Below are 18,000 nucleotides of genomic sequence, written 5' to 3'. Positions count from 1 at the left end.
TAACTGTTTATCATAACTCTTAAACTTAAACCAACCTTAACCCTAACCTTAACCCCAACCCCTAGCCTAGCTAATGTTAGCCAGATAGCTAGAATTCGTAACATATAATATGAATTGTTACAACGTTAGCTAGCTAGCTAACAGTACGTACAAAATTTGAAACACATCATATCTGAAAATGTAGCTAGTTAGACTCATACCTGTATGCATGGATGAACGCTTCTGCCTCTCTATCACGGTTGCCCTTAGTTTAAAGATGTAATCCTGAGACAACAGCCGTTATGTGTTCTCTCTTCAACTCCCTCCGCATTTTTGCTATGAAACAGCAGAATTTTCTGCATCTCCTTAGCTATCATATTCTGTTTCCACTGGGCATTCCACTGATTTCAAAACTTGGTCAACTTCTTCTGTGACAACATCACTATTGATTTACATTTCTTCCTCATCACTGTCATCAGTGAAGGTGCATTGGTGGTTCAGTGGTAGAATTCTTGCCTGCCAAGCGGGAGACCAGGATTTGATTCCCGGCCAATGCATGTTCCATTTGGGGTGGCAGTTAGTCTAGTGATTAGAGTGTTGGGCCAGTACCCAAAAGGTTTCTGGATCAAATCCCTGAGCTGATAAGGTAAAAACCTGCCATTCTGCCCCTGAACAATGCAATTGACCCACTGTTCCCCAGCAGGCTTGTCGTTGTAAATAATAATTTGTTCTTAACTGACTTGCCTAGTAAAGTAAAGGTTAAAATAAATAAATGTCTGGTTCAATGAAAAATATTTTTTTCTACCTAAATCAGGGATTTATTCATCTTCTGATTCATTTTCCGGGAGAATCAACACAGAACAATTGTCCTCCAGAAAGTGGAGAGCAGTGGCAACACATTTAAAGTTCTTTATGATATCTTTCAAAAAAGCAAATCATGACTCGTGGGAAGGTTCATGTCTTTTTCCGCTGCTAAATTAATAAATGTTTAATAAATGTTTACCTCTCCTTTTTTATTTTATTTAACGAGGCAAGTCAGTTAAGAATAAATTCTTATTTTCAATGACAGAACGACAGTTTTACCTTGTCAGCTCAGGGATTTGATCTCGCAACCTTTCAGTTACTGGTCCAATGCTCTAACCGCTAGGCTACCTGCCATCCCCTGTTGAGCAATTTATTGTTTATTGTTTTCTCTTTATTCAACATGCCTGCCACTCACCCACGCTCCCTTCATCCACACAAAATTTCATTTTCCCTACCAGCCCGCCGCTCGGTTATCCACAGGCTAACCACCTTAGTGCATCACCAATTAGCGATAGCAGTAAAGGTCTTTGCAGATTGTACATCGAATTGAGTCTTTTACTATTATGACGCCACACTGTGCAATGTCACCAAATAAAAATATTGATGACAACCTGGCCAGATTGTACAATTGCTTCAGTTCTGTCTTCACATTCTGCGATTGGCATGTCAGCCAGCGCAGGCTACGTCAAGAAGCAGTATATTTGATCTGTGCATGTTCCAGCACCAACACCGCAAGCCTTTCTCTCTGTGCTTATGTGCAAGTGAAGTGAGTTAGAATCTTAGTATCTTAGAAATATCTTAGAAATCTTAACATCTTAGAAATACTTTTCACATACAAAATGTACTTGTATGCTTACCCAAAACAAGATGGTCGCTAGTGTCAGAAGGTGCATTTATCATAATCAGATATTTATCAAAACCTGATTTCAGTTCTGTCATGTAAACAAGATTATTAGGGAAATAGTTCTTCTTGCAGAGCATGTACACGTTTAAATGGAGATATTATATTAGTCTATTCACAATAGTGGTATTATTGTGTTAATACTTGTGTTAATACTCATTGTGTTCCAATTAGTCAGTCAGAGGGATGGACTCGTAAAACCAGTCACTCACACCAAAAAAATCAGCCACACACCAAAAAAATCAGCCACTCACACCAAAAAAATCAGCCACACGCCAAAAAAATCAGCCACTCACACCAAAAAAATCAGCCACTCACACCAAAAAAATCAGCCACTCACACCGAAAAAATCAGCCACACAGACCAAAAAAATCAGCCACACAGACCAAAAAAAATCAGCCACACACACCAAAAAAATCAGCCACACAGACCAAAAAAAACAGCCACACACACACCAAAAAAATCAGCCACACACACCAAAAAAATCAGCCACATAGACCAAAAAAATCGGCCACACACACCAAAAAAATCTGACCCTGTCACACAAGCCAATACCTCCGACAATCTTTTATGACCTAAGAATTTACCCTTGACGTGGAAATGTTGTCCTTAAGGGGTAGATTACAGCTATTTGACAAGACCAGTAGGATCTTTTTCTTTTTACAATGTACGAAATACAAATATAAAACTTGTATAATCCTGCATCTTTATTGATGTGAAAGCACACAAATGTGTGTGAAAGGGATAGACAAAAACGTGGGATTTTGTCATAGATGAGAAAATAAAATCAAATTTGATGAGTTAGTTAGTTCTTGTTGTCCAGGTGGGAGAGGGCAGTGTGGAGTGCAAAAGAGATCATCTGTGGATCTGTTAGGGCGGTATGCAAATTGGAGTGGGTCTAGGGTTTCTGGGAAAATGTTGATGTGAGCCATGATCAGCCTTTCAAAGCATTTCATGGCTACAGACGTGAGTGCTACGGGTTGGTTGTCATTTAGGCAGGTTACCTTAGTGTTCCTGGGCACAGGGACAATGGTGGTCTACTTGAAACATGTTGGTATTACAGACTCGGACAGGGAGAGGTTGAAAATGTCAGTGAAGACACTTGCCAGTTGGTCAGCGCATGCTTGCAGTACAGGTCCTGGTAATCCGTCTGGCCCTGCGGCCTTCTGAATGTTGAACTGTTTAAAGGTCTTCCTCACATTGGCTGTGGAGAGCGTAATCACACAGTCGTCCGGAACAGCTGGTGCTCTCATGCATGTTTCCGTGTAATTTAAATTGAAGCGAGCATAGAAGTAGTTTAGCTCGTCTGGTAGGCTCATGTCACTGGGCAGCTCTCAGCTGTGCTTCCCTTTGTAGTTTGTAATGATTTGCAAGCCCTGCCACATCTGACGAGTGTCGGAGCCAGTGTAATACGATTCAATCTTAGTCCTGTATTGATGCTTTGCCTATTTGATGGTTTGTCGGAGGGCATAGCGGGACTTCTTATAATCTTCCGGGTTAGAAAAAAAGCAGCAGCTCTAGCCTTTAGCTCAGTGTGGATGTTGCCTGTAATTCATGTCTTCAACCATGTCTGGTTGGGGTATGCACATACGGTCACTGTGGGGACGACGTCATCGATGCACTTATTGATGAAGCCAATGACTGATGTGGTGTACTCCTCAATGCCATCGAAAAACAAGCTTTGTCTGGCGTAACGTTAGTAAGTAGCCTAGTCAAGGATGCGATAATCATGCAATATTGGCACTCTACACTTGAGACAGACTAAGTGAAGTGGAACAAAAGTAAATTTGAATTTGGATGTTTCAGTGTGTCCCTCTGGTGGCCAAGTTGAACTATTTAAAAAAAATGCCATTTGTTTGTGGACAACAAGTTTAAGATCTTTGATAGGTGGATGCAGAATTTATTACAGGAAATGATCAGGTTAGCACAGGGCTAAATGTGCCAGGTTATGAAATGGGAAAAGCTAACAGCTAAAAACTACTGGAATTATTTTAATGGACTGATGCTTAAAATTAACTAAAACTAACGTTTTTTAAATATTAGCAAGGATGGTCTATTCTGTGTCTGGAACACTGCTCCGTCAAGCTCAACAGACCATATCTGACTAAAGGACTTGACTTGTGTTTTCAGAGGCTGAGGCTGACACTCTCTCTCTCTAAGACAAGAAAATAGGTATGATTGCTGTGACTTTACAGAATAGAGGGTGAATCAGAAAGGAAGGGAGAGAGCGAAAGAGCAGGGGGAAGACAGAGAGGAAGAAAATGCAAACACGGTGGACACATCTAAAGTGCTGCTTCATAAATTCATTCTGGTAGTGGCCGGGGTTCAATTTCTAGGTCCTGAGAGATCCCAGCCAGCAGTGGCTGCCAAAGGGGAAACAGAGTGGAGAAATTTAGCAGCCCGTCCAAGGCTGGAGGCTGGAATCATGAGCCTGCTCTGTTTTTGAGGTAAGTCAGGGCTGGGCCTCAGTTAAAGCATGGTGGACTCCATAGCTACACCCTCCGTTCTCCTTCCCTCTCACAGGCCTGAGACGGATACTTTCAACACCCCCATGGGAAAAGGAGTATTCAGCCAACCACCACCCCCCAAATAACATATTTTAAGTAAGAGCTCTTTTCATAGAATGATAATTACTAATATCGCCAGGAATGTGCCGTTTTATAAATAGAGAGCCCAAAAGGAGTGAGGAAATATTTGTTTTTCTCTGTTTTTCTTTAATCTTACACTTCAGTTCCAGATAGCTAGTCTTGTTTATATTGTAGCTAGGGTTTTATTGCCATTTGCTTTGGGACCAAGGTACCCAGAATGCTCTCAGCAAGTGGAGACTTACTAGCTCCTTTAGGGACTTTAGGTGATCAACTTTAAGGGTTTTATCTGGACCCTCTAATAGTGTTGGGAGTCAAATGTGTGAGGAATGTTTGTCAGCAGGCCTCTACAATTGTGCAAAATTGTTACATTACATCAAACTCCCTTAAACTCAGACCAGCGCCCCTTCAATGCTTGACCATCATCATCATCATATCCATCGTCAGCACTTTCATATTTAGAGTACTACGTTTTCTCTTCATATGGGAACAGTCAGTATAAATGGTTATGTGTTTTCTCCTTCTCCTTTCGCAATTATTGCGTGGATCATATTTCTGTTTAGGTAATTTTTACATGCTTTAGGAATCATATAAATCACATTTAAAAGTCATATACACCTCATTATACCCCTGAAAATATAATTCAGCCACTGGAGAATATTCAGACCTCGTTTGTGGTGTAAACATGTCTTTACTTATCCAGATTAACTCCAGGTCTCAAGTTACCCCCTTTTCTCCCAATGCCCCTCAACACTACATTGCCTTTATGAAAAGCCAATCCAGCCTCCCCAAGTGGTCATGCTATATTTTCTCTTAATTAGACTGTTTCAATTCATTAACTTCTAATGCATTCGTGCTCAAATTACAGCAATTAAACATTTTTCTATATGCGTTTATGTTACAGTGGAGGGAGTGTGTGTGTATGTGTTTCTTTGTGTGTGTGTGTGCTTCTGTGTGTGCATGCACGTATGCATGGGCGTGTTTGCATGTGTGTATGTGTGTGTTTGTGTTTGTGTGTGTGTGCTACATGGGCATCTGGTGGGGAAGTGGGAGCCCAAGGCCACAGGCAGGCAGGCAAACAGTGAGAGCCATCCCGTCCATCACGCAGGTTATTAGGGAGACCACCGGTGAACCAGGGCCTTTTGGTGGGCTTAATAACAACAGGGATGTGAGAGCTGGGGCACAGGAAGAAGGGCCAGACAGGCCGGTGCTGAGAAAGCACTTTTCACTCAGTCAGTTAGTCAGTGAAGTAGGGTAAGAGAGGCCCTCACTGCAAAAAACAATGACAGCTCCTATTTAGTCTCTGAATTGAAAAACTCCTATGGCTAACTTCCAGATGACATGCCCAACTCAATACAATCACTTCTTTAGGATATTAATAACCCTAACAAAACAAGTAATGCCACGTTTTCTCTACTACAATGATGCTGAATATTATTTATAATAATAATACTAAATAATACAAATACAAGTAGTATTACTACTACTGCTAATACAATAATAGCACTGTATAGTGCAGTAGAGTACAGCACTACTACCAAAATAAAGTTATCTCTCTCTTCTGCTAGCAATAGCCCCTATGTAATGCCCCATTTGACAGTGGAGATTTGAGACCACACGTGTTTTTACTGCGCATCAACATGGGAGGCTTTTACTTTACTGCCCAGGGTTTATTATGCCACAGTTTAAACGTGGCTCAGGTTTCGCTCCACAATTGCTTCACTGCACCTTCTCCACTCCACACTCTCTGACCAGAGTGCAAAGTGCTAGGCTATAGTCTGAAAAACGGCCTTAGAGTGAATTGAGAGGTGAAACAGGAGAGAGTCTATGGCAAGAGTAAACTGTTAGAGGGATCAAAGGATGGAGAATTGAAAAGAGGAGTCCTGGTTTTGAAGGCTAAACTAATCTAGAACTCTAAGATTTGTTGTTCTTAACCTAGGCCCAAGCATTGGGTGATTGAAAGCTAAACCAGAAAAAGGCTCTGTAGCAGGAAGGTGTATTAGGTAACTCCAATGTAAGTTAGATATAGGTTTTCTAGGCCAGAGCTTTGCAGCTGTGTTTGTTAACTATGCTGCATAGGGTGAAATGCCAGGAGAGCATGCCCTTTACCCCTCCAATTCCTCAGGGAGATGATCGATGTTCCTGAGCTCTGCTGTAGTAGTCCCACGCTGGACCTATGGTATGGGAGGATGGTGGAGGATTGGGGGAGTGTTACCCCAAAGGTCAAGTGTCAAATGGGTCAAGGCAAGTTGAGCCAAACTATTTTCTACTATAAACTCTGTCTAGCAACCGATAAATATTATTAATTTATCGGCTAATTGAGGTTGGACACTAGTAAGGGCCCCTCCGCCTCAAGTAACCCCTTAGCTGGTTAAAATGGCCCTAAGGCTGAGACAGATTTACAGTTGAGCATAGAGAGACATGAAACGGGAGACATTAAACCAATGTTTTTCAATCACCTTGAGTACTGTAATTACCAAAGGGGGAAAGAGCAAGTGAGTGTAATTCAAACCCACCTGTGGAATCACAGTTAAAGAATGTCCAAACCTTTATGCACTACAAAGGCACATTCATTCATTTCAAATCACCATAGTTCACAATATGCCACAAAATATGCCACACTTTTTTAACCCTCATACTACCAACATATTTTACATACATGGATTACCAACTGGGGGTCATTATTGGAAACTATTGGAAAAAGCAACAATCATAGCAAAATATCAAGTTAATTCTTATCAAAACATCTAAATAATGTCTAAATAATGTTATCTGAAGTAAAAAATTACCCAAAAATGTACCATACTTTAACAAAATGACAGTTAATATGTATATTCTGTAAAACAAAAATGGATGTTTTTCCCTTAAATAATAAGCAACTTTTTTCCAAACTACAATCCACATTAGTACTAAAGATGATTTACCATCATTTGATTGTAGTATCATTTCGTTTTTAGAATTTTGAAGTAAATAAAAATTTTATTGTTGTTGTGGTAAAAACGACTGCCATTTAAAGGGTCAGTACACCAAAATTTGCAATATACTTAATTTTATTGACAAAAAGTGGCAAAAATGTTGCAGCACTATGTGTACATTTAGAGCATGCTGATTTGATTTGTTTGCCCAAGTTTAATATATCTATTTATTTGTATTATTTTTATTGTTATTATTGTTGGACATAAAAGACAGTAAAAACACTAGCAAATTAGTGTTAGCTCAAAGGGATTTCCACGCATAATAGAGAGATATTTGTGATCGTACACAATTGTGAGCAAGGCTTGAAATGATTATGTTTTAGTTTCTGTATTACAGTTCTGCCAAGTATTCATACCACGAACAGACTTTTATGAGCTGTTTTGACTGCACAGTCGCATACAGTATATGTAAGGTCATTCTGATTTTGTACAAGGTCATACCTAGGTCTAACCAGTTAAAATCATAGACAATCACTGATACAGGTCCCTCTCTACATATGATAATATTGTCTCCAGAGAAACCGGGATTCAAATAAATGCTTTTTGAGATTTGCCCGAGAATAACTACTTTTCAGAGAATACACACTACAGCTCTCTGTGTAGATTCAGAGTGTATCTTAGTTCTGCATTGCAGGTCTATCAAGTATTTATACCATTGGCAGACCTTGTATACCATTGACAGATTTTTATATGCACCAAAGGTAATTTGGGAATAGAGAAGAGCAGTCTTAGGTGAGTAGATAGGGAGCTTTATCTCTGTAGATGATCTGTCTACCTGGATAATCTCTGTAGATGATCTGTCTACCTGGATAACCTCTGTAGATGATCTGTCTATCTGGACAATCTCTGTAGATGATCTGTCTATCTGGACAATCTCTGTAGATGATCTGTCTATCTGGACAATCTCTGTAGATGATCTGTCTACCTGGACAATCTCTGTAAATTATCTGTCTATCTGCACAATCTCTGTAGATTATCTGTCTATCTGGACAATCTCTGTAGATGATCTGTCTATCTGGACAATCTATGTAGATGATCTGTCTATCTGGACAATCTCTGTAGATGATCTGTCTATCTGGACAATCTCTGTAGATGATCTGTCTACCTGGACAATCTCTGTAAATTATCTGTCTATCTGCACAATCTCTGTAGATTATCTGTCTATCTGGACAATCTCTGTAAATTATCTGTCTATCTGGACAATCTATGTAGATGATCTGTCTATCTGGACAATCTCTGTAGATGATCTGTCTATCTGGACAATCTCTGTAGATGATCTGTCTATCTGGACAATCTCTGTAGATGATCTGTCTATCTGGACAATCTATGTAGATGATCTGTCTATCTGGACAATCTCTGTAGATGATCTGTCTATCTGGACAATCTCTGTAGATGATCTGTCTACCTGGACAATCTCTGTAGATGATCTGTCTACCTGGACAATCTCTGTAGATGATCTGTCTACCTGGACAATCTCTGTAGATGATCTGTCTACCTGGACAATCTCTGTAGATGATCTGTCTACCTGGACAATCTCTGTAAATGATCTGTCTATCTGGACAATCTCTGTAAATGATCTGTCTACCTGGATAATCTCTGCTGATGATCTGTCTACCTGGACAAGATCACTGATACAGGTCCCCGTCCACACTCTGCTGGTATGGATAACATGTTAGTATGTCTCCAGAGAAAACTAGGGTCAAATTAAGGTTTTATCTATCAAATTACTATAGGCGGTATTAGGTATTTTTGGCTGGAGTCAATATGATCCCAAAGGACTTGAATTTTTAAAACGTCCGTATTGATACAGAAACATTAAACAATAATGTAGATTTATTAGGAACAAGTTGATTGACAAAGTCATGAACATTTTGAATAATTTCTTAAAGAGCCTTTAGGCTATGATAGAAAATATGCATCTGGGATCAATATACGATCAGTGGGGAGAGCAATATTCTTTAAAAAATGTATACCTTATTACTCATTTTATAGTTTCAAACCAAAATAACTGAAGTTTTGAGGTGCTAGATATTGTCCAAACTGTTTGTTGTGTATTGAGAGCTCATAGAGCAGACATCTGCTCTGCTATGAGAGACACAGTGAATATTAAGTGTAATGATGCTTACCCACATAAAACCCCTGACCAGACCAGCATCCTTCAACATGATCAGCAGGAGCATTTTCCAAAGAAACGTTTCATTTTTATTCACCATGAAGACATGGAAACAGAGCCAGAAAGAACTAGGGAAAATAAATATAACAGAGGAGCACATTTATATACAGTTGAACAATTCATTTATATTATGACAATATAATATCTTGTATCAAATTATATTTTATCACATTTCATTATCACATTTCAGGTTCAATGTAATTTACAGTGCACCATTTCGGTACTAGCATGCATTTACATTATAACATTTCCATTGGAACCTTCTACTACAGTATGCATAACATATCTCATGCTGACGCTGTTGCTGTCTCAGTCTCCATTGGAGGTGGTAGTGTTAGGTACTATTAGCATCAGGGCAGTTTCCCCAGGGCAGTCAGTCACTGCTGAGTTCCCAGGATGAAGAAGCACCCTGACCCATTCTGCCTTCATCCATCATGACTAAACTGATTGAGGCAGATCTCACAGCAAGATTAGTCAAATAAATGAGTCATGTGTTACCACTGTGGTGAAAAATATAAATAAATATATATATATATATATATATATATATATATATATATATATATATATATATATATATATATATATATATATATATTAAAAAATATATTTAAAAAACATTTATCTTGTATTCAATTTTTACATCTAAAATATTGATAAAAATACACAAAATAAAGAAACATCCTGATGACATTTCTATTTGATAAAGTTGTTTAATAGATACTTTATTGATGATTGATAACCATAGAATTGGCCCTCTGGCTATTTTGCTTTGGGTCTAACTGATTATGGCTGCAATCCATATGTATCCCTCTGTGATTTCTAAAATCAAAACTATACATTTCCTGTTGACACACATTGTGACGCGTCTATTTGTCTGAACATTGTGTTTCCCCTGTCTCATTGTGATCTGGAACATAAGTGGGTGTTTGGGCCCTGCTGAATTCTGGGAATCTGGAGCTGTTGTCTGAAGGGTCTCAGCGGTTCCTTACTCGCTCTTGGCAGAACTTCATAAGAGAACTCATGCAGCTCAAATATTTTGGCTTCAAATGATCTAAGAAAACACATTCCCACTGGGCGGACAGAAGTGGGTGTCTATGTGTGTGTGTGTGTGTGTGTGTGTGTGTGTGTGTGTGTGTGTGTGTGTGTGTGTGTGTGTGTGTGTGTGTGTGTGTGTGTGTGTGTGTGTGTGTGTGTGTGTGTGTGTGTGTGTGTGTGTGTGTGTGTGTGTGTGTGTGTGTGTGTGTGTGTGTGTGTGTGTGTGTGTGTGTGTGTGTGTGTGTGTGTGTGTGTGTGACTTGAATGTGTCCATCAGCTGTGTGTGTGTGTGTGTCCAAGAGTGTGTGTGTGTGTGTGTGTGTGTGTGTGTGTGTGTGTGTGTGTGTTGTGTGTGTGTGTGTGTGTGTTTGTGTTTGTGTGTGTGTTAGTGTGATTATTATTTTGTGTGAAAATGTTGTGTGTGTGTCATGTGTGTGTGTGTGTGTGTGTTGTGTTGTGTGTGTGTGTGTGTGTGTGTGTGTGTGTGTGTGTGTGTGTGTGTGTGTGTATGTGTGAGATGTGGAGTGTTATATTCTATATGTCCATGACTTGAATGTCTCCATCAGCTCCAGATCCTACTTCTGCATAGCTACCATCCAAGAGACTCAAACATGTACTGTAGCTGGAACGCATGGAGTTGACTTTCTTATTGTTTGACTCTGCAAACATTGTTTTGCTGTTTGTACGAATTTAGCAATGATTATTATTTTAGTGAGAAAATGTTTCAGACTTCATCTTGAAACCTGTATACAGAGTTTGATTGAATAGTCCCATAGTTTCTCCCTCCTTCCTCAGTCCGGCCGTGGGAGAAAGCCCAGAAGCCTTGTACAACGACAAGTCAAAGCGATCCATTTTCACCCATGATCCCAACCCCATTACACAACTCTTTTAATTTACAAGCTTCAGTACGGGACTGTGGGCCCATGGCCAAAGAAACTCTATTGGAATGTCAGTTTATCAACAGAAAACGTAAGAAGTTACACAAATGGGCCTGTTGGGTGGGTGTTGTGTGCAGAGTAATACACGACCACCCTGGCTCTCTCTGTCTCCCTAAGTCTTACCCTGAGGCCAGAAAACAACCTAGCTGCTCCACCACTGAACTCTCCCATTGTTTAACCCTGAATAAAACATCTGATAGCAAGTCCACTGATCTCACCAAAAGCCAGCTCCGAACCAGAAAAACAACCAGACAGATCTCCACACTCTCCCCACGAAGTCCACTGAACTCTCCAAACGCCAGCCCCGAACCAGAAAAACAACCAGACAGATCTCCACACTCTCCCCACGAAGTCCACTGAACTCTCCAAACGCCAGCCCCGAACCAGAAAAACAACCAGACAGATCTCCACACTCTCCCCACGAAGTCCACTGAACTCTCCAAACGCCAGCCCCGAACCAGAAAAACAACCAGACAGATCTCCACACTCTCCCCACGAAGTCCACTGAACTCTCCAAACGCCAGCCCCGAACCAGAAAAACAACCAGACAGATCTCCACACTCTCCCCACGAAGTCCACTGATCTCTCCAAAAGCCAGCCCCGAACCAGAAAAACAACCAGACAGATCTCCACACTCTCCCCACGAAGTCCACTGAACTCTCCAAACGCCAGCCCCGAACCAGAAAAACAACCAGAAAGATCGCCACACTCTCCCCACGAAGTCCACTGATCTCTCCAAAAGCCAGCCCCGAACCAGAAAAACAACCAGACAGATCTCCACACTCTCCCCACGAAGTCCACTGATCTCTCCAAACGCCAGCCCCGAACCAGAAAAACAACCAGACAGATCTCCACACTCTCCCCACGAAGTCCACTGATCTCTCCAAAAGCCAGCCCGAGCCAGAAAAACAACCAGACAGATCTCCACACTCTCCCCACGAAGTTCATTGATCTCTCCAAACGCCAGCCCCGAACCAGAAAAACAACCAGACAGATCTCCACACTCTCCCCACGAAGTCCACTGATCTCTCCAAAAGCCAGCCCCGAACCAGAAAAACAACCAGACAGATCTCCACACTCTCCCCACAAAGTCCAATAATAACTCCTTTCCATTACCAATGAATTCTATAAGAGACAAAGCTGGCCAGTAACGAGGTGACTGCCTGCAGCCTGAGTTGAATTCTACTCCACCAACCCTGGTAAATCCTGATCAGGGATACAGTATATAAATCTTTTTGCCATAGAGAACATTAATATAGTAGTGAGAAGAGACAGGAAAACAAGGAATGAGGAGGTACTTAATTAAGCAAAATGATTTCAACTAAATTATATTATAATAAATGTTTGAATTGAACCCCATTTGATGTTATACGGTTGAGTTTATTTGCACTTCACAAATCATTACAAAGTAGTTGAATAAATCATTTGCAATGTATACCAGAGGATCTTTAAAGTGTCATATGTACACTCTTTTTTTAATATAATATTTGTAATATCATAAGAACATCCAAATGGATATTTACTCAATTAAAAATTGCTGATAACAATTATAGATATATTCAAACAGTATGATACTGCTGTTTGTTGCAGGATTATAACAATGTCTATGATTATTAAACAGACAATATCAGCATTATATCAGCAGATTGGGCACATACTGGTTGAATCAACGTTGTTTCCACGTCATTTAAATGAAATTACATTCAACCAATGTGGAATAGACGTATTGACTTCTGTGCCCATTTATTACTTTAGTAGTTGTAAAAATAGTTGAAAGATAATAAGTGCCCTTTTTTAGATATCTATTTATTTCAAGCTCAAGGCCTTTTTTCAATTATTATTATTATTTCAAAATACCAAAGTTAGTTTTTTTTAATAGAGTAGTTAATACAATAAATTCAAAGTACAATCTATATTTCTTCATTGATTTTATATATTGAAAGGTAATTGTCCATGATAACAGAAGAGCAATCACTCACATGTATAATTTACATTTTATAGCAAATAGTTAAGCTCAAACCAATGTCATGTCTGAAACTTTATTTAATACTCCTCTGATTTTATTTATTTTTTACTAATAAACCTAATTGAAACCCAATGTATTTTCTACATAAAACAATATTTTACAGCATTACAGATGTCTTTCTGGTCCTTATTGTTAATAAAAGTAGGTTTATTTGGGAATGAATGGAAGGACATAAGCCTATGAATGCGTCTGAAACCATGATGTGTTTTTATAGTTGTCGTGGGATGATATGAGCTCAATCTTTCAAGGTTTGTTTAGGATCCTACATTTATAAAGTTACGATAGGACCCGAACGGGGTTCTTTGTGCCAGCGCTCAGACACCGGAGAGATAAAAGCATGGCCACAGCTGAGGCACATTGATGGAACTATAGGGTCTTGAGCAGGTGTCTGATCAACTCCTACTTTACTCTCATTTAATTGAATCTTCATTTAAAAACAACTCATGACTTCAATATGGTTTTGGTAGAGTATGGTATAACAACAGTTTACCACAGTGCACAGATTCAGTTTTTCCGTTCTGTCCTTTGTTGAAGTTCCCATGTTCCCCGAGGTTTTTAAAACATACTCTACTTATTTTTAAGAGGTAGAAGCTATCTATATCACTGTGTGCTTGTGGTTCATTTGAAGCTAATTATCAGGTTGATGCATTTTAGTGGGCTTGTTTGATGACCAGAAGCAGGTATAGTGGATTTAGCTAGGAAGGAAAAACTCATGCAGTCAATCAGGCGAGAGTAGACGACATTGTAGTCTACATTATTGCAAGAGAAAAATAAAACAGTGGACGCTGAGGAGAAGCAGTCTCCGGAATGTTCCTTGAACGTTTATTTTCGGGAGCAATTTAGTCGAGATCAGAATTTATGGCTTTACTGTTTTCTAATTGAATTGGAACTAACTGTATATGTCTGTATGTCTGTGTGTATATGTGCGTGTGTGCATCTGTGTGTGTGTGCATCTGTGTGTGTGTGCATCTGTGTGTGTGTGCGCATCTGTGTGTGCGTGCATCTGTGTGTGCGTGCATCTGTGTGTGCGTGCATCTGTGCATGGGGTGCATGGGTTTGTGTCCTCATACCCACCCTTCATCTTTCTCCTCTACACTGACAGGTGGGGGGGAATGTCATGGCTGGAAGGACAGAGAATGTCATGGCTGATGAGACAGAGATATCATCACAGAGATTATGGCTAATTGGTTCACACTGTCAAGAGCAACACCTTTCAACTGCAGGTACTCACAAAACAAAAGGCTTATGATCCCTCTAACTCTCTTGGTCTCACATAAACTCTTTCTCTATTTCCTTGGACAATTCTGATGCTAATTGTTACTTATTTTCTGCAGTTCACAACACAGTCATACTGCTAGAGCTTCATGAGGGAACAGATACATCAACACCAGTTCTGGCTACATTACATGGTCACCTTCAATGCACCTCTTGTTCTAGGACAGTGTAGACCAGGGTGGACCTGCGTGGAACACGGTGGGGCACAAACATGCAGACATTTCCAAGTCTAAACTCAATCAAGCGTTCCAGCATGCGCATAAATAACTAGCATGCCTTCCGATTAACATCGAACTCCACCAGCAGTGTCTGTCTAATCGCCACTGTCCCTCTCTGTCCTGTAGTATTCACACGTATTCTCACCACTGTTAGCTTTGGCATACCCAGAGAAATGCACTCAGACCTTTGCACTGAGCGTATACCTCATGCAGCCTGGTGGTGTTAATTGGCCTATTTTATTGGCCACTGCTACAGACCCTTTATTCCCCAGCCACGCCCACCCAAACGCCCTTGTTAATGAAAATAAAACCACAGCAAACTCCTTTTCCTCGGTCCAGCTAGCTAGCAGACAAAAAAAGCCTCCAATGATTCTTGCCACTGTTGAGGCTGGTGAAAACCTTTTTTGTTTCTTGGTTTGAATTTGGTGAAAGATGATTACGCTGTCTGTCAATCATTAACCAGAAGCTGACTACTTCACTAAAATATCAAAACATAACCAAGTAAACTAGACACCCACACTAACAGAGTAGTAGAGGTAATGCACTTCTCTTAATAACATCTCTAAAGCAGCATTGCTTTCACCAAGATTCTTAGTTCCTACGGCAACCACGTACAGTAACATAAATACAGGTGTGTGTGTGTGGGGGGAGGGGGTATGCTACCCTCAGACTGCCTACAGATGCAGTACAACATATTTCTGTGCTCTCTCTCTGTTTCTCTCCAGGTATACGTCAGGACCTCTAGGACTGTGATTGAATGTACAGTACTGTATACCCACCTCTCGTTAACCCGGCTGCCCCTGGTCTCAGGGGTCCAGCTTGTAACAGGTCCTTGCAAAACCTGTGGAGGAGGTGACATCATTTCCTTCTCATGAGGGCAATGAAGTGTGGCAACTGTATGGTACCTCCCTCCCCAGTTCCTCCCGCCCTACCTGCCATTTATTGAAAACGGTGATGTCATGCAGATGTTAATTCACCCCAACAGGCTAAGTACTGTAAAGTACCCCTGAGGCCTGTGGCAGGTGACTCCACTCCTAGCTTTACTAAAGACCCCAGCTGAGTCGTAATACACATACACCAGCTTTTCTTTCAGAAAAGACAGCAGGTATTTATTTTTTCGCCCAGACTTGTATGGTTTGAGATGAGATCTTTTCCAGTGCACACAGTATATCAGGCAGCATTTCTACCGCTGCCCTGCATGCTCCACTCACACTGATTTTCTTTATCCTCACATTATGACACATTGTGTTCCGTTAAGAAGCGCTCTCTGCCTTGCACTGCCCAGAGGCTATGAGATGTCACCAGCTCATGTGGATGTGCATTAGACCCAGCCACTGACAGGATAGTGAGCCTACAGGGCCTTTACCAGAGGAGGAGTGCTGATCTAGGATAAGGTCCCCGCTGTCTTATCCGTTATGATCTGAAAGGCAAAACTGATCATAGATCAACACTCCTACTCTGAGAAACTGAATGAAGACAGGCCCAGGTCTTCTAAGGGAATCGATGCAGGTTATATATAGAGCGTGGTTAACATGGAGAACATATGATGTATTACTAAGCCACTGATAAAGGGTCTCCTTTTGGTTATGAGACAGACTTTTTTATTCTTTATGTTAGTAAATATGAACTCTTCCAATGATTTTCATGTCCTGCTTTAATTGACTCATCCTGACCACCAGTGTTGACCCCCCCCAAGGTTGTGTTCAAAGGGGCTCAATGGTAGCCACTTCTAATGGGGTCTGACACCAAGACATATAGGGGCATATCAAGGGCCTCTAAAGAAAACACGCCTGTTCCTCTATGCAACACGTTAAGTAGAAAGGAAACAGAGAAAGTAGGCGTCTTAAAATTCTCCATAAGAAGCAATGAATCATGAAATATGTGTGTAGCAATGCCACTTTGATGTCATATGGCCATTTTACATTTCACACGTTGAAGCCAATGAGTGGACAACACATTGGCCCTTTCCCGACCTCAAAAGAATATAAGCAGTTTCTTCACACCAACCACACATGCACGCACTCACACACACAAACACAACAAACACACACACACACGTGCACACGCACACAAGCAAACACACACACACACCCCTGGCACCGCTCCTCAAAGCAGACCTATCAGTCACAGAGGCTTACTGGCCCAGGCCGGTCTGCTACTGTCATTATTTACGGTGGCTCCGCTGTTCTTGAAGGGTGCAAAGTGTTTCTAATAAAGGGTTTAGGGTTTCCTCGTCTCATCTGTGCAACTAAAGAATCTCAGTCTCCTGACAGTGAATGGGGTCGCAGGACCCTCCCTAAAACAACGGCTTGGGGTGGGGGTGAGGGAGGGAGGGAGGGAGGGAGGGAGGGAGGGAGGGAGGGGCATCTGCCTGAAACAGAGACTGAGAGAGGTACACCTACTCACACCTCACACCTACTGTGATGGTCAGGGCCTAAACCACACAAAAACAACACTAGACACTATGGAACACAAGGCTTTTACTATGTCATCTTGGAATATACAAGGTCTGAGGTCATCTGCCTTCCTCAAAGAATGTATAAATACAGACATGGTCATCCTACAAGGAACATGGTATAAAGGAGATGGACCCACTCTTTGCCCTCTAGGTTACAGAAAGCTGGTAGTTCCATCCACCAAACTACCAGGTGTGAAACAGGAAAGAGACTCAGGAGGTATGCTAATTACACAACCTCGACAACATAACCAACAAAAGAAACTCCTGCAGCTCTGTCTGACGCTGGGTATGTACATAGTGAATGGTAGGCTTCAAGGGGACTCGGTAGGTACACCTATAGCTCATCTCTTGGCAGTAGTACTGTAGACTACTTTGTCACTGATATCAACCCAGAGACTCTTAGAGGGTTCACAATCAGCCTACTGACACCCCTATCAGATCACAGCAAAATCACATTCTACCTGAAAAGAGCAATAATAAATCATGAGGTAATAGAAAACCTAAACAGTAAATTTGACCTTTCAGCTTCCCTTTCAAATCTAAAAATGTCAAGCAGTCAACTTAAGAAAATGAACAATAATGACAAATGGTTTGATGAAGAATGTAAAAACCTAAAGAAGAAATTGAAAA

The 18,000-nt window shown here is 40.8% G+C and overlaps 1 non-coding gene across 1 annotated transcript; it reads left to right on the top strand.

Moving 5' to 3' along the window:
• Positions 1-465: 465 nt before the first annotated feature.
• trnag-gcc (transfer RNA glycine (anticodon GCC)) lies at positions 466-536 on the top strand. Its single transcript has one exon. It is a non-coding gene; the product is annotated as a tRNA-Gly (tRNA).
• The last annotated feature ends 17,464 nt before the right edge of the window (positions 537-18,000 follow it).

Source organism: Oncorhynchus keta, chromosome 23 (genome assembly GCF_023373465.1).
Source record: "Oncorhynchus keta strain PuntledgeMale-10-30-2019 chromosome 23, Oket_V2, whole genome shotgun sequence".
Lineage (NCBI taxonomy): Eukaryota > Metazoa > Chordata > Actinopteri > Salmoniformes > Salmonidae > Oncorhynchus > Oncorhynchus keta.
The sequence above is the reverse complement of the archived record's forward strand: the minus strand, read 5'-3'. Positions and strand labels throughout refer to the sequence as shown.